The sequence below is a fragment of the Macrotis lagotis genome, chromosome 5, assembly GCF_037893015.1.
Source record: "Macrotis lagotis isolate mMagLag1 chromosome 5, bilby.v1.9.chrom.fasta, whole genome shotgun sequence".
NCBI classification, from domain to species: domain Eukaryota; kingdom Metazoa; phylum Chordata; class Mammalia; order Peramelemorphia; family Peramelidae; genus Macrotis; species Macrotis lagotis.
Genome location: NC_133662.1, coordinates 24,979,426 through 25,003,259, shown reverse-complemented (window position 1 = coordinate 25,003,259; position 23,834 = coordinate 24,979,426). Strand labels below are relative to the sequence as shown.

General features: G+C 36.8%; 1 long non-coding RNA gene across 2 annotated transcripts; it reads right to left on the bottom strand.

The window, feature by feature from the left end:
• Positions 1-1,382: 1,382 nt before the first annotated feature.
• LOC141489651 (uncharacterized) lies at positions 1,383-23,591 on the bottom strand. 2 transcript variants are annotated; one of them, XR_012468961.1, is made up of 3 exons: positions 23,411-23,591; positions 1,797-1,935; positions 1,383-1,697 (listed from the first exon to the last, which is right to left on the bottom strand). It is a non-coding gene; the product is annotated as an uncharacterized LOC141489651 (long non-coding RNA). The 2 variants fall into 2 exon arrangements; XR_012468960.1 differs by lacking the exon at positions 23,411-23,591 and adding an exon at positions 4,709-4,774.
• Positions 23,592-23,834: the final 243 nt, after the last annotated feature.

Below are 23,834 nucleotides of genomic sequence, written 5' to 3'. Positions count from 1 at the left end.
TTACTCATTTTTTATTGCATTGTATACTTATCCCTTCGTTTGTCCTCCTTCATTTAAGATGAAGAATCTCCAGGACCATATTATGATATGAAGGTGATTAGAGATTTTTGAAAGTTATGTCATCTAAAACAAGTGATGACCAATCACATCAAGTTGCAAAGTTTCAATTCATCTAGAAAATGAATTTTTAAAAGGATTATAGACATAGAACTAGGAGGGAATCTCAGAGGCTATCAAATCTAGCCTCCTGGTTTTACATACAAGAAAACTGAGAAGCAAATTAGCTAAGTTTAAAAAGAAAGGTTGACTTCATGTTGGTGAAATCTTTAGATACAGTAATTCCTTTGCCAAGTCATATAAAAGATGGATTCCCTATGTGTGTGGCCACAATGATGCAATCAAAGTTCTTTTAAATATGTATGTGACTTTTCCCACTAATAGGTTGAAGTTCAATGAGGACTGAGAGTCTGTCTTAAGTAAACTTTATTCTTGACAAAATAAATCCCATATAAATATCAGTTATTCTTATTAAATAATTATGGAATTTTGAGATGGAAGATATCTTACAACTCATCTAGTCTACATCTATCCTCTTAACAAAATAGGAAATAAGCAGTCCAGGAATGGAAATTGATTTGTCCAACACCTAGAATAGGATTGTTCACACAAGTATGTACTTAATAATAAATCTTTGTTGAAATTAATTTAAATTAATTTTTATTCAGGCTGCTTAATATCTCTAACATGATCTTTCTGTAGCAGATGTCCTCCAACCCCTTCCACCCACACACTACCATATTGCTTAGTCACCATTTCCAGAGACTAAATTGAAGCTTGAGATGAGTCTACTTCTAATCATGTTGATTTAGGGGATTGGAATGAGGCATGACAAAGAGTTCCCTAATTAGGCTAGCTAAATCAAAAGAGCTGATGATTCAAGGGACTTTTCAAAATGAGAAAATAGCTTCCAGCTGAGCAATCTGGGCTGCATTCTCCAGGTAGCAAGATGTTATTCCAATGAGGCAGAGAGAAAGATGGTCTTGGTTACCTTACCACCACTCCATGCACTCAACTAGGCAAGCTTGGGAGAGTGTAAAGATAGGAGACAGAAAACAGAAAAGGTTCTATTTGTTTTCTCATGGTCTTAAGTAAATGAGTATCTTAAGAGAGACACAAGTTCCCAAAGACCTTGTAAGTTTAAAAGAGCAAAGGATATCAATGTGCCTTACCTGAGCCCACCTAGGCAAGATATCCATAACATCAGGACAGAGAAGCATCATCCTTCTCTATCCATCCCTAAGATCAAGTGCCTGCTACCTAGAAAAGTACAGTCCATCCAGATTATCTAGAAGATATATACTCTTTTAAAACGTCTCCGGATCCAACAGTTCTCTGGCTCAACAGTCAATTAGAAAATTCTTTGTCATAGCCTTGCTTTGTCATATCCCATTATGAGCCAAATTCAACATGAGCCCCATTCAAGCCCTATTTCAAGTTCTTAACCCACACATGAATAGAATTACGCTTACTCTAAGCTTCAGTGTGATCATCAAGATTAAAGTCTGAAAAAGTTGGAGAGATAGGGATGGACATTTATTAACTTCTTTTTTTAAGATAGTTTTTTATTGATATGTTTTGCTTTCACATCATCTTTATGTGCCAATATATTCTTCTCCCTCCCTTCTCAGAGTCATCACCTATGAAATAAAATAAAATAAAAAGAAGAGAAACACATTTCAGTATTAGCAACCAATACCCTGAAAAAGTCTGACATAATTTTCAGATTCAATACCTACTGGAAAGAAGTTGGAGAAGATATCTTCTTATATCAGGACCAAATTGGGCATTATCATTTCTCAGCATTCATTTTTTTCTTTTTTAAATCAATTTACTTTTGCTTTTTGATGTCGCTAAAATTTTTCTCAATGTCTCTTCCTGAGATTCATTCCATATATTTTTTTAAAAAGAGAAAAACAAATAACAGATTAATACTTTGAAAATATACCTCCAACTCAAGCTATTCCCTCATGCCATATTTTTTCCTTTTTCTCTCAAAGTTTAAGGGACTAATATTTGTTATAACTTGTTTTTCTTTTCATCTACAAACGTCCCCTCCTAATTCCTTCCTCCTTCCATCCCTCACTCCTAATGGTGCCAGCTACCCTCCCCAGATGGTGTTTTCAGCAACACCACAAACCACACCCCTACTATATTCTTCCAGACAGTGACAAGGACACACACCCACACTCCACCTGTACTTTTCAGTCTCACGGAGAGAAATAAGGCTCCTGGGAATCTGGAGACCAGCCAGAGGTCAGAGCACAAAGGAGCATCTGTCTCTCAGATTTAGTCAAGGAACTTCTGTGTGAACCTTCTTGCAGACTGAATAACTAAATATTTATAGAATTGCTAAGCCCTGAAGATCACATACTTTTTTTTAAGTTGGAAAGAATCAGGATCAGAGATCTAGAGGTACAAGTTCCATTCCCCCTCCCCCCCATTTTATAAATGAGAAAACTGAAGCTCCCAGAGGTTAAATGATTTGCCCAAGGTCACAAAGGTTTGAACTCAGCTTCTCTGCTGTCAGAGCCCTTTCCTCTATACAGTGTGTTTCCCTAGGTAACACAGGGGCTAGAGTGTTGAATCTGGAGTCAAGAAGAACCTGATTCAAATACTGCATCAGACATTTACTAGTTGTGTGATCATGGGCAAGTCACTTAACTCTGCTTGCCTCAGTTTCCTCATCTATAAAATGAGATAGAGAAACCATTCTAGTATCTTTGCCAAGAAAACCCAAATGGAGTCATGAAGAGTCAGATATGACTGAAACAACTTATATGCTATCTCCTGATATAAGCCCTAAGAAAATCACTTAATCCCCATTTGGCTCAGTTTCCTCAACAGTAAAAAGAGGATTATGAAAGCATCTACCTCCTCTTGGGACAATTCATTAAGATAGTTTGAAAAGCTCAGTGTCTGGCTCATAAGTGATGCTTGATACATACATCTTTCCTTCTTCAATTTGATCAAGTTCAAGGTCCTTTCTCTAACCATGGAAGAAACAAAAGATCAGAAAGTATCCAGCTAACTAAAAATTACACAGTCAGTCAATGGTGAGTCCTAATTCCTAACCAAGGGTTCCTTTTTCCACCACATGGATATCTCTCATAAGACATAGTCAGAGACAAAGGCTAAATTTGCTTCAATTCAAAAGAAAGTTCAATGACTACTTAAAAAACATCAAGGCTCTGTAGGTCATGTTACATTGGCACCTAGAAAACAAATTTCATGCCCAACAAGAGCCAGGCAAGTATAGGTATTTGGCAAGAAGATAATTGAATTAGGAAGAATGATATTTGGTTAGGTAATGGGCATACCATAAAAGGGTGTATCAGGTATTGAAGACATTTCACAAAATAATAAAAATATTAGAGCTGAAAGACCCAGAGAGGTCATGGAGAGGAGATGAGCTTTTTGGATGAAAGTCTGGACTTGGAGTCAGTATTCTGAATCCTGCCTCTGATATTTACTATTTGGGGAAAATGGGGAAAGTCTCTTAACTTCCTTAGGTCTCAATTTGCTTATCTGCAAAAATGGGAATAGTAATATCACTAAATCCCAAAGAATTACTAGGAAGCTTGAATGAGATACTTTACATAACTCACTTAACACATTATAAGGATCAGTTATTCTCATTATTGAAGTTAGAGCTGCTTAGGGCCAAGGTGCTCAACTAGTTCAACTCTGTCATATTACAAATGAGGAAAACTGCTGCCCAGACAGGGAAAATGATTTGCCTGAGAGTACATAGATAATAAATAGAGAATTAGGATTTGAATTCATGTCTGATGGCTCTAAATCCATTTTAAGGTCATCTTGATCTTAAAAGGCTTGATGAGATTGTCTTTATCTTACAATTAAATAAATACATAAATAAACAAATCCTTCCCTTGACCTGACATCTCTCTAAACTACCATTCTCTCTCCTTTTTACTGCTAAACTTCTAGAAAGTTTCCTATACTTATTACCTCTTCTTTCCCACTACTTACTCCTCAAACCTTCAAATCCAGCTCTTCTGGATTCTATTCTTATCACATTTACTGAAATTTCTCTTCAAGGACACTTTATTTTCTAAATCTTACACCCTTTCCTCAGTCTTCATCCTCTATGACCTTTCTGCAATGTTTGATCCTATAACCCATCTATTCTTTTGTGTTATTCTTTCTTCCTTGGTCTTCAATAGCATTTTTTTTCCTGGTTCTCCTCTTACCTCTTGGATCAATCCTTCTCAGTTTCCTGTTCATCCTCTTCTTCCAGTATCTTGTGAGGGTGTCCCTCAAAGTTCTTTCTCTGATTTTCTCTTTTGGTCATACTTTCTCACTTGATGATTTCATTTATTCTTCATTTATTCTTTTTTATTTATTCTTATTTGATTCAGTTATAAAGAAGCAAATTATTTCTAAATCTATATTATGATCCCACTCTCTCCCGTACTGTTTTTTAACTACCTGCAGAATATCCTTAGCTGGATTCCCCACAGTTCCTCAAATGAAATATTTCCAAAACTGAATTCATCATCATCTTCTCTAATCCTTCCAACTTAAATCATTTCAGTGAATGGTTAGCAACAACTTCACACTCAGCCAGATAGCATTGATTCTTTCCTGCCCCTTGTTCCGCATCTTGTTAAAACCTTGAAATGCCTACCTGAGGATGTTTCTTGCATCCATTTCCTTCTCTCTATTTATACTGCCACCTCCTAGTGTAGGATCTTAGATGAAGAGACAGAAGACATCTCAGAGTCTCAGATTTGACCTTTAGTCCAACCCTCTCATTTTACAGATAAGGAACTTAAAACCTCAACTTTCATCACATCTTGTTTAGATTGATGCAGTCCTCTTTATATGATTCATCTGCCTTCAGGATCTTTCTTTCAGGGTTATCCTTCACACCACTGCCAAAATAATCTTCCAAACATACAGGTCCATTAATATCACTCTCCTGTTCAAAGGCTGTCAGTGGGTCCTTATTTATTGTCATTTGGTCATTTTCAGTCATGTTCAACACTTCATGATCCCATTTGGGGTTTTCTCAGCAGAAATATTGGAGCATTTTGCCATTTTTTTCTCCAACTCATTTGATAGATGCAGAAACTGAGGCAAACAGGGTTAAGAGACTCGCCCAGGGTCACACAGCTAAGAAGTATCTAAGGTCAAATTTGAACCTATCTTCCTGACTCTAGGCACAGCAGTCTACTTGCTGTGCCATATAACTTCTCAGAATGACCTAGATATTTTACAAATAACATCTCATTTGAACCTTATAATAACATTGGGAGGAAACTGAGGTTGACAGAGTTAAAGGTAATCTACTTCCTCTGACTCCTTTTTTACTTCTAGCATTAAATTCATATTGCCCAACTCTGTGTTGAAGGCCCTCTATGATGTGATCCTGTCCTATTTTGGAGCAATAGGTGGTACTGGGTCAGAAGTCAGGAAGACCTAAGTTCAAATCTAGCTTCAGATACTTATCTGTTTTGTGCCCTGAACAAGTCTCTTGATATCAGTTGCCTCAACTGTGAAATCAGAATAATAAAAGCACCTACTCCCAGTTGTTGTATGAATCAAATCAGATAATATTGTAAATGCATGTAATAGGCATATAGAAGGTTCTATATAAATAATTTCCTTCCTATATTCATGATCTTAGTTCTTATTGCTTTCTTTAATATACTATATTTTACATTTCCCATTTTACATATTAAATTCTAACCAAACTGAGTTAATACTATTTTCTTAATCTCATTTTGCCATTTCACACCTTTGAACATAGCTAACCCGCACACCTGCCTTCTTCCCATCACCACCCATTATATACTTTTTCCTTTTAGATTGAGTTCAGGTGCCCCAACTTTCTCTTTCTCCTCATATTTTTCACAGCACTTTTTTCTAGCACTTTCTTTGACTTTATCTCTTTCTTGTTCCTTCATTTACTTGCTCTTAGACTTTTTTTTGTATCATGGACCCCTTCTCAAAATAATATTTTAACTGTATAAGATTAAATACAGAATTTCCAAGGAAACTAATTAGGTTTGAATGTTGTTATCAGGATATTAGAAAAAAGGGGAAAAAAAGTTTCTGGATCCCACATTAAGACTCCCTGCCTATTTAAACTTGATTAACTCATCAGCTCCAAATGGATTCAGTGATCATCTCAATGTAGATGATTCCCAGATCTATAAATCCAACCCTAGTACCATTTCTAAGCTCTAGGTTCACATTTACTATAATCTTTTGGACAACTCGAAACTGGATATTTTGTATTTCCAAAGCAGACCTCATTATCTTTTACCCAAAACTTTCCCTTCTTGCTAAATTCTCTACTAATTGTTAAGTGTCTTTTTAAATTAGCTAAATCTAATTTCTTTCCTTTTCATTCCCTTATCCCCATTGAGGAAAAAAGAAAAAGAAATTTCATATAACAAACATACTTAGTAAAGCAAAAGTAATTCCTTTGCAGTCAAAAAAATTGATTCATATTCCATACCATAAGCCATATTTAAACTTGACCCTTTAGAATCATGAATGATGACTATATGGGTCATAGTTCTTATAGCTTTCTAAGTTGTCTGTCTTTTTGGTGTTGCTGTTGTATAAAATATTCTCCTGGTTCTGTTCATGTCATTATTCATTGATTTATACAAATCCTCAAAACCATTCATTTTTATAATATTGATGTCATAGTATAAATTACTCTTCTGGTTCTTTTGCCTTCACTTTGCATCAATTAATGCAAGTCTTCCCATGTCTCTTTGAGATCATCTCTTTGCTCATCTCACAGCATGATAGTATTCTCTCACATGTGTGTCATAACATGTTTACTCATTTCCTATTCAATGGATTTCTCTTTAGTTTCCAATTTTTCTACACCATATAAGTATTTTTGAACATAAAAGACATTTTCCTATCTCCTTAATCTCTAGCAGGGATATAGCTGGTTCAAAGGGCATGCACAGTTTAGTAACTTTTTTTTTATTATTCCAAATTGCTTTCTCAGAATGATTATTACCAGTTCAGTACTTCAGTGTGGACGATGCCACCATCCTAGTGGCATCCTAATTCAAACATCAGGGTCATCTCCATTCCTCCTACTTGTCACTCTACATAACCAATCATTTGGTAGGCCTTGTTATTTCTTCTTTCATAGCATCACTTGCACATATCCTCTTCTCTCTTCTAACATAGTTTACACTCTGATGCAGACTCATCATCTCACACCAGGATTATTCCTAATTAGTCTATTTAGTCTTCTAATTATTTTCTCTGCCTCGTTTTTCTCTCCATTTTAATCCACATTTGAATTAATAATGACTGTTGTCAAAAAGCTTCCTAAATCACAGGTCTAAATACATCACTCTACTACTCAATAAAATTCAGTGGATCCCTCCAGGATATGACTTTTTTTTAAGTCCTTTAAGAAATTGACTTCTTCCTATCTTTTCAGGATGATATTGTCAATTAGCTTTTTTGTTTTGGGTCATACATAACACTTCATCTCCTGATTTCTGGTCTTTTTGTGAGGTGTCCCCCATATCTGGAATCCTCTGCCTCCTCATCTCTGTCTCCTGAGCTCTTTTCTGACCAAAATCCTTTGAAAGCATGGGCCAAATCCTTCTCCCAGGCCCAAAAGAGATTAGCTAGCTAGCTAGCTAGCTAGATATAGTTCTGTATATTTATACACACACATATACACAATATTCAGGGCAGTTAGAGTAGGTAGGAGTTGGTAGTATAAGACTTGGAGGTAAGAAAACTCATCTTGCTAAGTTCAAATATGGCCTCAAACACTTACAAGCTGTGTGACCTGGGCAAGTCACTTCACTCTGATTGCCTTGCCAAAAAAAGATGTATGTGTGTGTGTGAAATATATATATATTTCTGTATCTATACATAATTACGTATATGTACCACAGCTCTTTCCTTTAGTTATCTTAGAGGCAAGCAGAATAGACAAAAATGAGACTGCCAAATTATGAAAACAATTTCTTTTGACCAACACTCCAGGATCACATATCCTAATGAGTTCTGGCCCCATCATACCAGTCACCTTGAAAACTTAGTTTGTTTCAGTGACACCACCTTTGCTAAAAACATTTCTGAAACTCTTCTATTGGAAATGCCTTCAGAAACAGTTCACTAGTAATATGTGAAAATCAAACTAAATCCTTTATAGTCAGATCTCCTCATGGAGAAAACAACAGGGTTTCCCCAAGTTTGCTCACCTGCAAAGTGACATGACATCTTGAAAGAATCCACATCCAGGCTAATTACTACCACTAATTACTAATTGCTCATATTTACAGAGGTAACAGTTTATGGTTTATAATGTGCTTTCTTTATAGCAACCATATGAGGTAGGAGGGATGTGTATCATTTCTGCCATTTTATAGGTGAATAAACTGAAGGTTTCAGGGAAATTAAACTTTTCCCCAATGATGACAGAGTTGGAAGGTGATAGAGCTAGAGATTTGAACCTAGCTCAAACAGCGTTGAATTATTTCCACAGTGTCTTCAATGTGATGCTGACCAACTTACTTCCCCTCCTTAGTCCTCAGGGTTCTCTTATAGAAAATGAGAAAAGGCTAACAGCTTTAACATATTTGAAGGGTGCATGAGTGAGTGACTGAATGAATCCAATTTGACTCATAAGTTTGAAAATTCGTACCCAATATTTGCTACTGTTGAAGACAATATGTCCTGGCGGTCCTAACATATTTCCAACAAAAGATTTACAAAAACGTTTTTAGCACTGACAACATCTGAAGTGAATGGCATTGATTTGAACATATAAGTTCTGGTCCATTTGTTAAATATAAAATCATATAGCTTATGGTTATTAAACATTTTTATGTAGGTTATTTCAGTTGAGTTTAATAACCCTGTAAGATGAGAAATATAGATAGAATCATTTTACAGATGACAAAACTGAAGTACAAAGACTTGCCCAGGGTCACACAGCCAGTAGAGGTGATTTGAGCTCAAATTTGATCCAGGTTCTTTCTCATTCTAACCCTATCATCTTATCTACAATGTCACTTTAAAGATATGAGAATTAAACATCATAGAGATGTTACAAGGTAATGTACAAGTAGCAAATCTTTACAGATTCAATGGAATCCAAGGAAGGAGAGATGGAAGAAGATATCAAAGAAGAAATAGGATTCAACTGAGCCTTGAGGAGTAGTACTTTGATAAATTGGGGAAAGTATTCTAGGTAAGGGGAAAGGATTGGGCAAAGGTGTAGAAGTAGGAATGAAGATGATACTTTTTTCCCTTAGCTAGAAAAAAGATTGACCTCACTAGAAAGTAGAATTCAAGTTGGTATTTATAGTAGAGGTTAAACTAAAAATTCCAAGAGGATAGGAGCATTACCTTCTACCTTCCTATACCCTCCATAGACTATCATGTGTTCAATATATCCCTATTGATTTGCAGGCAGGAATCCCAAGAGGAAGGAGAGAACCACAGAGCAAAGAATATTTATATTTGTAGACACACTTAACAATTCAATTAGACAAGAATTTGAACATGTGCAGAGTACATGCTAGAAATCTTCTTCTTCTCCCTCCTCTTCTAATCTCAAAGAACAGCTAGGTGATATTTGAATAGAAAACCGGGCTTAGAGTCAGGAAGACCTGAGCTAATATATGATCTTAGATTATTACTATTTGACCCAGGGTGTACCTTAACCTCTGTTTATCTCTGTTTTTCCAACTGTAGAATGGAAATAATAAAAACACCTACCTCCTTGTTGTGAGGATAAGTGAGATAATATTTGTAATACATTTATTAGCTTTGTAACCTTGGGCAAGTCACTCAGTTTCCTCATCTATAAAATAAGCTGGAGAAGGAAATGACGAACCCCTTTAGTATCTTTGTCAAATAAAAACCTAAATGGGGTTACAGAATTAGACCCAATGAAATGGCTGTACAAAAACAAAATCCACCCTACAAATTGTTATTCCCTACTCCTTTTTCCCTGGTTCTCATTGTTCTCAGCTGAATCTTTGGCATTATTTTTTAATGCTTCAAAGACTTGGCAAGAAATGACCCAGATACCCTTTTATTTCCTCTTATTTTCTTTTTGGAGGAAAAGGACTGCCTTCAATTCTCATCATTGCATTGATTATTACTGGATCCTCTCCATTTGGGGAGGTAAACTTCTTATTGTCCCTGTGTCTCTACAGGAATGATTGCTCAACTACTGATGATAAAGTCATTTAGAAAAAGCCAGTCAGTCAGAAATAACAATTTGACTGATAACCCCCCAATGAATAGATACATCGTAAATCCCTAGAACTAGATGGGAAATTACAAAAATCACACAATGAAGTAGTCAAAAACTCAAATTGCTTATTTATTTTGCCTCTGTAACACCTGGGGCCCCTCAATGTGAGAAGGAACCTTTTTAAAGTTCTGTCTAGGTTCCTGATATTACAGGAATAAACAGCTATTCAAAATCTAAATTCACACACACACACACACACACACACACACACACACACACACACACCCCTGCTTTAACAAGTGGCCATGAATTCAAAGTAAAGATCATAGGACCACAGATCTTGTACCAGAAAGGGCTTCAGCTGTCATCCAGTTCTATTTCCGCATTATAAAGAATAGGAAACTGTTGCCCCAGGACTGGTTAACTGACTTATCTGCCCATGATCATACAAAAGACTCAATGAAACAAAGTAATTAAGCAAAACAAAAGTCACAAATCAGTTGTTGGACATTTCAACATCCAATTGATGATTGTCACCACACTATTCTAAGGAGTACTCCTTTTTTTGTTTGTTTGTTTTATATTTTTTTAGGGCAATGGAGTTAAGTGGCTTGCCCAAGGCCACACCGCTAGGTAATTATTAAGTGTCTGAGGTCGGATTTGAACCCAGCTACTCCTGACTCCAAGGCCAGTGCTCTGTTCACTGCGCCACCTAGCCACCCCTAGGAGTACTCCTTTTAAATCCCCAGTTAACCAGACTGTCACTTCAGTACAGCATAAGAGGAATAAATCAGTAATTTGTGAAATGCTAGGAGAGCTACCCTACAAGTCAAAGAAGTGCTAGGTTTCTTGGACCAAGAACTGTACAATCATTTAAATCCCAGGAAGGTCTTGAGAGTCCTACTTCTCAGCACAGACAAGATGCCATTGTCTTCCCTTCTCTCCCTAGCTACCTAGTTGTTTCTCCAAGTTTCATCCTTTGAGAGACTTTTTGCTTGGTCTCTTATACCTATATACCATTCAGTCCCATTGATTTATAATTTATCATTGTCCCCTTTCACAAACATTGTTTGAGCTACATATTTGTTTAAATAAGTGGGCAAAGTGTTACATAAATATAACTTGGTATTGTTGAATCATTTCACTCCTGTCTGACTCAGTCTGTGATCCTATTTGGTGTTTTCTTGGCAAAGAAACTGAAATGGATTGACATTTTCTTCTCCAGTTCTTTTGGTAGATGAGGAAACTGAGGCAAACAGGATTAAATGACTTACTCATTCCCAAATCCACTGTGGGGTTGTGTAACTTGATCTAGTCAAAGGATTATAATTTGAGAACTAAAAATTAATTCAAAAGCATCTAGTCTGATCTCATTTTTACAGATGAGGAAACTAAAGAACAGGGAAATTCCGCTAGATCATTCAAATAGTAAACAAGAGAAATAAGATTTGAAGCAAGTCTTTTCTTTCCAGGACAACTGGCTCTGGCCACTGTAGCACCTCATCGATAAGGGGAAAAATTCAGTCTCCTTGTAAATTGCCAATTTGGGACCAGAAGTCAGATTTCCTTTCCATTATTCAGTTGTATGTATATAAAATATCAATCATCAATTTTCCATTTCCCCTCTTTCTATTGACTGCCAATTCCAAATCAACCAATCAATCATCATACATTTATTAACTAGCTATTGTGTGCCAAGGATATATTGAAGATACAAAGACAAAAAATGAAATAGTCCCTGTCCTCGTGGAGCTTACATTGTACCAGATATAAAAGGTACTGGTGAATCCTAAATAGTACTAAAAATGGAATCAGAGGAATTAGCAACTTCTATTCTAACCACTGTGGGCCTCATTTTCCCCTTCTGTAAAATAATGAGAATGGATTAAATGATCTCTCAGGCCCTTTCAAAATTTAACATTCTTTCAGTCTATTCTATGATTCTGAACACTCAGTCTGGTTGATGCTCAAGAGGTTAGCAATACCCTGGATTTCATCTGCTCAGAATGAGAGTGGCCCATTCAGTTCAAAGCTGGGGAATTCATTCTCCACTGATGTCAGACATTAAGAAGGAAATACAAAACTCATGTGTTCACTTTGACTCTTAATCTGTCTTGATCAAGCTAAATCCTAGGGTGTCAACTAGCTAATATGTTTAACTAATCCCAGCTGATGGGAAAAGGCTTACTGTCCGCACTCAGGAAACAATACGGGTCAAAGGGGTCTTCTGAAAACAATAGTCTTTTACCCAGATGTGCCTCTAATGAATTTGTGACTACCTATATATGACTTTAATGGCTCTCCTCCTGGATTGTAAGTTTTTGGAGCTTTTTATGTGTAAACTTTGCATTTCCTAAAGTTCCTAAGGCAGTACTCAGCAATGAGGATTTCATAAATGTTGAATGAATGAATGATTAAATGAAGTCAAGTCAATAAGAATTTAAAAGCTCCTATTATGATCTAGACATTTAGCTTAGCTGTAAGAATGCAAAGAAAGACAAAAATGAAACAGTCATTGCCCTTAAGGAGTTTATAGACTATACATGGACAGAAAACATGTAAATTTGTATGAAATAATTATATAGGACTTGGATTCATGAAGCCCTGATTATAAACCAAGTGTTTGACTGTGAACAAGTCATTTTGCGTTTATCAGATTCAGTTGTAAAATGAGGATAATAATAGTGCCTAATTCATAGGGTTTTTTGTGAAAATCCAACGAGATAACATATAAAGTACTTTGCAAAACAAAATTAACATATAAATGTCATTGTTTAGTTATTTTAGTCATGTCTGACCCAATTTGAGATTTTCTTGCAAAGATACTAGAATGGTTTACCTTTCCTTCTCCAGTTCATTTGACATGATGATAGAAACTGAAGCAAGCAGGGTTAAGGGAATTGCCCAGGGTCACACAGCTAATGAGTGCCTGAGGTCAGATTTGAATTCCTGTACTCCTGACTACAGTTTCAGTGTTCTATCCACTGCACTAACTTTCCCATTATTATTATTTGTAAACAAAATAAATATAAGGTAATTTTGCCCAGGAGACACTAGCAAATGGAAGGATCTGAGAAGGTTGCAGAAAGGTCTTACTTTGCTGGAAATGGGATTCTAGTAGTAGGGGTGAGGCCATACAATCCAGGCACTTGGGGAAGGTGATCATAGGTAGAAACGTGTGTTAAATTGTGTTTCCACTTCCCTAAACCTTTTACCCTGACTACTTCTCCAAACATAAGTGAGCTAGGAAAGGAAAAAATGGTTGCCCCCAGCACAGCTGTATAGAACTAATCCCTTTTCGATGCACCAAATTGCCTAGAGTAGAGTCTTGAGGTTTCTAGTCTTCCAGCCTGGCTGCTGATGGGGCTGGCCACTTCTGAATGTCTGGAGCTCTGGACTTTGTAGAAATCTCCAGCCCCTTGGTTTGACAAATGATTTTCTGAGTGGAGGAGGTTTTGCATTTAATACATATCATAAGAGACATCAGAGCTATTTTCAGGAGATCAAATACTTTCTTCAGCTAAGAATGTTAGCATTATCCCTATTAATATCTCTCAAACAAAGACATTGAATTCCCTCCCCCCCCCCACTCTATGATCTCAGTTTATTAATGGTGCAGTCATACTCCTTCCCCTCCACTCTTAAATCCCACCCCCACACACACACACTCCTACCCCCTTGAGCTGGCTTCACCACAAAGACTCATTCCAGGCCAATGTATGTGCTCAACAGAATGCACCTACTTGGCACAAGGCTGATTCTCTGAAATCTTCCATCATCATAAATTAAAGAATCAAATAGCTGAACTCCATCCACTCAAAACCAGAATGAGGAAAGTGAAGAGGGAAAGAGGCCTCTTATTGCTTTGACTTTATTTTGTTCCAGATGCCTAGGTATTTTCCTTAAATTAAAAAATCAAAGTTTCTAGCAAAGGAATTACCCTCACTCCCAAATAGTTGATAATATTGTTGTTCAATCCTAAGGTAGAAAAGAAAGAATAGAGGATTTAGAATTGGAAGCCTTCGTTTCAAATCCTGCCTCAGTCATCTAATATCTATGTGATCGTAGAAAAATCACTGCTTCGCTATGGAAATTGATTTCTAGATGCAGTTCAGTGATGAAAAGACTAGAAGAGGCAAGATATCAGGAACTCCTTAGTTCAAATCTGGCCTCAGATACTTACAGGTTAAACTAATCCACAGGTTGTGTGACCTTGAGCAAATCACTTAACATCTCTCTGACTCAGTTTTCTCCTATGTAAAATAGAGACAATAACAGCACCTACTACCCAGAGTTCTTGTGAAGATCAAATGAGTTAATGTTTGTAAAGAGCTTAGCAAGCACCTAGTTTAATAAATGCTTGTTTCTTTCCTTCATCTATTAAATAAGAGTGTTGAACTGGATGACTTCAAAGTTCCCTTCCAGCTCAAAACTATGATCTTTTTAAGAAGAAACTGATAAAAGAGGAAGAAAATAAGCTATTCTCATCTAAATAGGAAGGACTAATCATAAAGAAATATTTTATATTGGAATTGAGTTTAAATTCTGGGTCTGACACTGCCCTTTTGACCTTGGGTAAGGTGCCTAGGCTCAGTTTTTTCATCTCTAAAATGGGAATCAATCAATTAAAGTTCATCAAAGACTTACTATATCTCAGACACTGAATCACAGGATCATAGATTTAAAGCTGGAGGTAATCCAGGGACCATCTATTCCAAAACTCACAATTTACATATTGAGGAAACTGAGGCCCAGAGGCAGTAAATGATTTGTTCAAGGACATATGGTATAGGTAGCAGGAGAGTCAGGATTTGAACTCAGTTTCTCTGGTTCTAAGTCTAGTACTGTTACCACTATAACACTTCTTCCCTCTTTATCCTATTTATTCACATTGCCATGTGCTGACATAGGTTAGTGGAAGAGAAACTTTAGGATGGAAAAAACTCTATGCCACCTTTCAAACTGTACTCAGAGGGATAGCCTGGATCTGGCCACTGGATTTACTCAGTCTCCTCATTATCTGTGGTCTAGGAGTGGACCTGGCTTGGCCAAGTGGGGGGGGGGGGTTCACTCTGAATGAAATTCACCTGCCCAGAGTTCTAGCCTCCAAAGGGGAAAAACAACATAGCACACAGTTGCCAGTATGACTGTACTCTTTCCCACAATAGGAAAGTTTTCTTTTTCAATTAGGACTGTTTACAACACAATGCAAGTCTCTTCTATAACTTTCCGGTCTCTTTTTACAGGACAAGAAGTCTCTTTTAGATTGCATGGATACATGTAGAGATAAAAGTTGATGGGGATGCTTTTTGTTTTTGTTTTTTTAATCTTCAACTTCTCTGGGAAAGAGTGGAAAAGATTTATGAACTGTCAACTCCAAAATCCCTTTTTACTTTCTTCCCCGACCCCATACAGAGAAAAAACTGACCTTGTTCTTGAGCAGGGCCAAAGATAGGTGGGTATGTCTGCAAGTCGATCTTCCAGTAGAGGGGAGTATTACACAGGGCCCCTGTGCTTCAGCTCAAGCTCTGCCGGCAGCCACCAGGAGTTTAAAACCCAGACTCAGATGGCAAGCAAATGTGCAGCCTTCTTTAATTTAATGAGGCCTCAGCAGGAACAGAAAACTGTTTTCAACACTAGGACCAAACCAGCTTTGGATGGGCTAAAGGCCCATCCATGTACATGGCAGAATTGGGCTCAGCAGGAAAGGCAAAGTTGAAAGTCAGGGATTCCATCCATGGGCCCCTCACTCCCTACTTGAATTTAGCCCTGCAGTATTTTCCCCCTTTTGGATTCTACTCCAACTTGAAACTATTTTCTCAGGTGTCTTTTTCTGAAGCAAGCAGACTCTCTAACATCAACAAGTTTTAGCTTCTCCAAATCCAGTAAGGACCCAGATTTGTTTGCTTCCTAGGCACCTTTCCCCAACTATTAACTTTCTCTTTATAGAATTTATTTTTAAAATATTTTTATTGATACTCTTTTAGAAAAAAAATAAGTTGGCATTGCTTTCCAATGATTCCCCTTCCTTGTAACAAAGATACACAATTAGACAAAACAACTCCACCCACTAGTCATATCAGTGTGTATGATGGACAATAATCCATAACCTTTGGGCAATCTTCTAAAGTTACCACTTTTCAAGAATCTTTTCTGGTTTCTGTGTCCTCTGTGGTACTAATGTTGATGGTATTCATCTTCCAGAAAAGAAGAAAAGTCCTTTCAAAGAAAAACAACATTGGATTAAAGGACAGAGGACCTGAGTTCAAATCCTACTTCAGATGCTTATTGTGTGATTTTAGGCAGTCAAAAAAGCAAGGTAGAGGAGAATCCACCCCATAGTCAGTTACCACTTTAATTGGCCTCATTTTCTCCATTTGTAAAGTGAGAGAATTCAACTAATGACCTCTATGATTCTTTCAGCTCTAAGTTTAGAACAAAGGAACTAAGGATTTTCCTGCATACTTTCTCTATTTTAAAAAAATAATTTTATTCATGTTAATTCCTTGGGCCTTGGTCTGATGCTAAACTGCATTAGTCTTTGAGAATTTCACCTCCATTTACTAAAGGACAGTCACTCATCCAGAGTTAGAGATGAAAGGAGTAAAAGTAAGATAGGCTTTAGACTTCCTAACTTCTCTTTTTTTTATGCTTTAACAAATTCATGATTACTTTGTATTGAGGGGAAAGGAATGAAACTAAGTACAAGAGGCCAAATAAAAGGTTTTGGATTGAGGAAGATCTAGGTTCAAATATTTCTTCTGACTTATTATCCATCTGATTGCAAGAAAGTCTTTTAATCTCTATGGATGATTTTGTTTCCCAGTCTGTAAAATGAAAATAATGATAATTACATTTACCTAAAAGATGATTTATAAAGGATATATGAGATTTCAGTCTTTTTAAGACCTGCTCAACTCTGTGACTCCATTTGGGGTTTTCTTGTCAAAGATAGTTTGCCAGCTTATTTTACAGTTGAGGAAACTGAGACAAAGAGGATTACACAGCTAGGAGGTATCTGAGACCATGAAGATGAGTCTTCTTGACGCTAGACACAGGACTTTATCCAATGCATCACCTAATTGCCTTATTTTTTTTTGCAAGGCAATGGGGTTAAGTGACCTGTCCAAGGTCACACAGGTAATTATTAAATGTCTGACACCAAATTTGAACTCAGGTCCTCCTGACTCCAGGACTGGTAAACCCATTCACTGTACCACCTAGCTGCCCCCCTGCCTCATCTTTGAATGAGACATAGAACACTTTACAAAACAAAAATACTATATAAATGGGAGGTGTTATAATGAAGAAAAAATGAGTTAGAATGTGATGAAAAGGGATAGGGAATTAGCATTTTTAGCATAGTACCTGCTATGTCTCAGACACTATACTAAGCACTTTATAACTATTAGTTCAGGTAATCCTCACAATCAATACTATGAGGTTGGTATTGTTAGCATTTTCATTTTATGGTTGAGGAAACTGAGGGTTAAATGACCTTACCCAGAGTTATATAACTAGTTAGTGTCTGAGACTGGATTTGAACTCAGATCATGATTCCAGATCCAATGCTCTATATACTGCTCCAGTGAGAGGTGTCTGTGGTATTTACATATTTTATTTTTAGTTTTCAAGCCTCAGGCTTAAATAAAGGATAGCAGTTATAAAGCAGAGTCAAGTTGTTTAGTCATATGCTTGGGGTTGGGAGAAGAGAGTAGAACTAGAATCTCTCAGAAATATACCCTCAACCCAGGGAATATAGAAGACAGGTAGGAATATGGGAAGAGGTGAAGTGGGAGACAATTAGGCATTTAAGAAAGATACAGGAGTAACTCTCCCTTTGATCAGGTACAACTTTTATTTTTATTTTTTAACTTCTCTAAAGAGAAATATACCTGATGAGAGAATAACCAGGAAGCAACTCGAAAGGAAAGGAAAGGAAAGGAAAGGAAAGGAAAGGAAAGGAAAGGAAAGGAAAGGAAAGGAAAGGAAAGGAAAGGAAAGGAAAGGAAAGGAAAGGAAAGGAAAGGAAAGGAAAGGAAAGGAAAGGAAATTGAAGAGGGTAGAGATAAACATGGAGGAGAAACAGACATAATGATTAATTTGCTGTTAACTATAAATCAATCAGAAGTAGTCATAGTTGCAAAATGCTTTGAACTTTTAGAGAAAGTTGCTACATTTATGAACAAAGGTATATTCCTGGTATTTGTTCTATTCATGGTAATGCTGATTTAATTACCACCAAATACTACTGCATAAGAAATAGGAATTTATAATAAAATTTCTTTAATCAGTCATAAGATTTAATATTTCAGCAATGAAATTTAAAGATCACCTAGTCCAACCCCATTTTACAGATGATGAAATTGAGAATGAAGAAAGGGACAGCTAGGTGGCGTAGTGGATAAAGCACCAGTGGATTCAAATCCAGTCTCAGACACTTAATAATTACCTAGCTGTGTGGCCTTGGGTAAGCCACTTAACCCCATTGCCTTGAAAAACTAAAAAAAAAAAAAAAAAAAAAAAAAAAAGACTAGACTCACTATTAGTTGAACTAAGACTGAAATCCCATCAAGTTTCAGTGGTGTTCTATGGAATATTTTTTTTTAAATACTTCAAAAATGTCTTTTATTCATGAATTTAGTTATTTCTTCCTTTGAATGGATAAAATTGTTTCAATGAATAAATAAATTCATTAAATAAATTAAATACCTTATTATCTATTATATTTAGTCCATGATTCCCACTACTAAGTGTTCAGATTCAAGTTCAGGTCAGAGATTTTTTTGAATGATGATTTATCCATCTTTGCCTCATTTTCCCCTTACAATTCAAAAAACTGGGTAATTTGAAACAAACTCAGAGAATCATTCTCAGTTGCTCAACATGCTAACAGATCCAGGCAAGAATAGCCTTCAACAAAAACAGTACCAATCATATTTCTGAATGTTTTGGGTTTTTTTCTTTCTATCCAGAGCAGTTTAAGTTGTTTAAGTCCCTCTAAGAGGTTCATGACTCCAGTGGGGCAAGGAGTAGCTAGGCAGGTGGCTCCGATAATCATAAAGATTTATGGAAAATCACACAAATGGGGGCCTGCACCTTTACTGGCATCATCAGCTAATATCTCTGTATGAGATATAAGGGGAAGGGGTGGTGGTGGAAAGAGTTTGATGTCTTTATTGAAAACTTTTTATTTAATCATGTCCAACTTTTTGTGACCTCATTTGGGGTTTTCTTGGCAAAGATCCTGGAGTAGTTTACCATTCCCTCTCTAGCACCTTTGATAGATGAGGAAACTGAGCCAAACAGAGTGAAATGACTTGCCCAGGATCACAGACTGATGGTGTCTGAGGTCAGACCTGAACTTGGGCTCTCCTGAGTCCAGGTCAATGCATCAACTTGCTGTCTCTGGTCTTATTTTTAAAATTTGTTTTCCATAGCTTGTTTTCCATAGCAAAGTATTTGGCATGTAGAAGGGCTTCATAAGTACTTTTCCCATCTTTTGGTGGGGAAGCTTTAAATGAATTGAATCAGAAGACTGATTCTCTTTCATTGAATTCATATAACCTCATTTCAAATTAATTGTTTCTATTGTTGTTCAATTGTTTCCTGACCCCTTTTGGGGAGGTTTTCTTGGCAAAAAAAAAAAATGCTAAAATGCCATTTCCTTCTTCAGCTCATTTGACTGATGAGGAAACTGAGGCAAACAGGGTTAAGTGATTTGCCCAAAGTCACACAACTACTAAGTGTCTAAAACAGTATTTGAACTCAGGGCGATGAGTTTTTCTGACTTCAGGCCCCTACTGAGATCTAACCATTATACCACTTTGCTATTTTACTTTTCTGTTTTGAATAGGGATCAGAGAGTTCAGGGATGAATGAATTAGGAGGGCCATACAGAAAAATCCAAATGACTAACAGACTGTGCCATATGATAATGATGGTATTGCCCTATTTTCACAGAAATAAAGAAAATCAGAAAGAGAAGTCAGTTGCTGGAGGAAAATGACAAGTTCTATGTTAGACTAATTAACTTGGGGTGATGGCACGATAATCAAGTAGAAATTTTGTCAGGCAATTAAATATTCAGATCAAAAGCTCAGATGAGAGATCTAGGTTGGAAATAGATAGTTGGAAATCATCTGCAGAAGAATCAGAGTTATTACAGTTTGAGGTATCTGATGGGGAGGGTGTAGAAAGAGAAGAGTATTAGCATAAGAAAAACATTGCTTGAGGTTGGAGGGTGTAGACTTCTTATTTCATCTGAAGTCTCCTGTAGGAGGATGCGGGCACTCCCCTCCAACTAAGTAAATCAGCAATTTATCTTCAACTTCTAGCAGTGCTGGAAAGTTAAGTGATTTACCTGGGGTTACTCAGTGGGGAGGTGGGGGGGAGGGGAGCAGATAAAGGACTTGAAGGCAAATCTTCCTGAGGAGGTCAGCCTTCTAAATCACTATGCCTGTTGCCGCTCATTCATTGTTTTTTCAGTGCTGTGAGACTCATCATGACCTCACTGGTGTTTCTTTGCCCAGCTACTGGAAGGGTTTGCCATTTTCTTTTCCTGCTCACTTTGTAGATTAGGAAACTGAGACAAACTGGTTTAAATGACTTTCCTAGTGAGTGTCTGAGGGCAGATTTGAAATTAGGTCTTCAAAATTACTGTAGATCCTGCCACCTAGCTGCCCTCACTATGCCTAGCTATTTCAAAGCACATCACATAGGGATGAGCCCAAACCCTCTTTGTGTGTATGTACAAATTTGTGAATATGTAGGCATAAAGAAATATTCTGTGTTTATGTAAATACTAACTGATATACAAATACAGAAGATCTTGGTGGCTACTGACATATTAACATATATGCTAGTTGTTTTATTGATACAGAAGACCTTGGTGAAGACATATTTATTAGCATATATAAGATATATAATATATATTAATATATACATGTTAATTGATTTATAAATATTAATGATCTTGATGGTGTTTACCCTGAAATGTAATCTCTTTACCAACCTCCCAGAGAGATGAGTTGAAGTGGCTTTGCAAAAAAAAAATGTACTTGAAGCACTTTATCAACCTTATCAACCTGGGCTATGGTCTGTTAGAAAATGTCTCACCTCACCTCTCTAGCCTGGCATCCAAGATCTAACTTCAAATTACCTTTCTAACCTGATCCACTATTATTCCCTATCACCAACACCATCTTGTGTAGCAATCAAACTGCACTATTTTCAAATCTGAGAGTTCATTGCCCTTTCCCACCTCCATGTCTTTGCTTGAGCTGTTCCCTCTGCCTAGAATAATGCCATATTCATGTCTCAAAATCCTATCTATCCTTTAAAGTTCAAGTTAAATGCTTCATCCAGGATGCCTTCCAATCACCCCAGTCAAAAGTTGTGACTCCAGCTTTCCTGTAATACTTAATGTCTATCAACTTATTCCCCACTGTCTTGTACTGCAGACTTTTTTTGTACCTATCTTGTCTTTATTATGGAGAAGGAGATAGGGAACAAATGCTTATTAAGAGCCAATGGAGAAGGAGATAGGGAACAAATGCTTATTAAGAGCCAAGTCCTCTGCTAAGGATGGGTGCTAAATTTTACAAATATGATTTCATTTGATCCTTCCAACAACCATGGGTAGTGTTATTATCACCATTTTATAGTGAAGGAAACTGAAGCAGACAGATTTAATGTAACTTTTTCAGAGTCATTTGCTATTAGGTATCTGAGACTGAATTTGAACTTGTCTGTTCTGATTCCAAGCCCAGAACTTGATACACTACGCCACCTAGTTATCATTAGAGTAAGAGTTAATTCTTATAGAACTGAACCAATATAGGAGGAGGCAGTTTGGAGCAGTGGACTTGGAATCAAGAAGATATGGGTTCAAATGCTACCTCAGATTATTACTATCTGTGAGATCCTGGGCAGGTCCTTTAAACTCTCTGTGACTCCTTTTCAGTAAATTAGGTAAGTTGGACTTGATGGCCCTTTACAGATCTAAATCATTAATTCTAGAAAACCAACATATGTGTCTTATGTCCCATATGTAGTGATGATGATTGATGTTTGTTCTTCATTCTTGAAGAAGACCAAGACATCAGGGAGGTGATAAAATTTCAAGCACATCAATTGGATTTGAGTGAGGGAATGTTATACTAAGTCTCCAATCTCATATTTTCCTCCTGATCCATGTGGATCCAGTGGTGGATATGGATCTGGATGACTGGAGATGGCCTTGATGTGAGGTAATCAGGGTTAAGTAGCTTGTTAAAGGTCAAGTGTCTGAGGTTAGATTCGAACTCTTGTCCTGATCAGAGAGGTTAATGTTCTATCTACTGTTTCACACAGTTGCCCTATAACTCAAGTCCTATACCCACTTGTAGTAGGTCCTCATTAAGAGTTTATTGAATGATAAATTAAACTACAAATTAAATTGTTAATTAAAAGTTATTAAGCTACTAATTAAACTATTAATTTAAAAACACTAATTAAGTGATTAATTATACTGTGTTTTGACAACTTGGTCTTACATTCCCCTGCTTCCACCCATATACACACATTCACACGTTCATATCTTTCCTTATTTCTTTCTATTGAAATCTTTCTCCTCTTTCAAGTCCAGCTCAGTTACAACCTCGTCATCCATAGAGCCTTCTCTCACCACCCCAGCTGAAAGTGATCTCTCTTTCAATTTATCCACTATAAGCATTTATAAAATATCCACCATATTGAAGGTACTTAGTTGAAAATTGGGAATACATGAATGAAAATGAAGATAGGTCCTGGTCTCAAGGACCTATCTAGGTGGTAGAAAATATATGTCTATATAGGGATTGAACTCTCCTGCCCAGGTTTCTTGTTGTTCAAGTCATTTCTAGTTGTATCTGACTCTTTGTGACCCCATTTGGGGTTTACTTGAAAGAGACACTTGGGTAGTTTCTGATTTCCTTCTTCAGCTCATTTTCTAGATGAAGAAACTGGGGCAGAGTTAAATGACTTGTCCAGGATCACACAGCTAATAAATATCTGAGACCAGATTTGAACTCTGGAAGAGGAATCTTCCTAACTCTAGTCTCAGCACTCTGTCCACTATACCACCAAGAGGCCCAGGCTTACCTGATGAAGAAGTTGCCCATGCCTTTCTGAATCTTATTTTTCTTGATTTTGATTCATCACATGTTATTTCTTCTGAGTCCTTGCAATGAGCAATATAAAGAATACATGATCATTATCACTTTGCAGTGTAAGCCCTTTGAGGGCTGTTTTCGTCTTTATTTGTATTCTCAGTTTTCAGCTTAATGCCTGTCAAAGAAAAAATGCTTAATAAATGATTATTGACCAATTTGTTGACCAGAGGTCCAGATTTAAATCCTGGATTAGTTCTTTATAATTTCCTCCCTTGATTTCCTCTTTTGCCAAATGAGGAGGTTAGACTACACAACCTCTAGAATTCCTTGTTGCTCTACTCCCTCAGGGACTTGTTCATATCTTTATTGAAAAGAAAGTCTCTGCTCATCTGTTAGTCTTTCACAAATAAGAG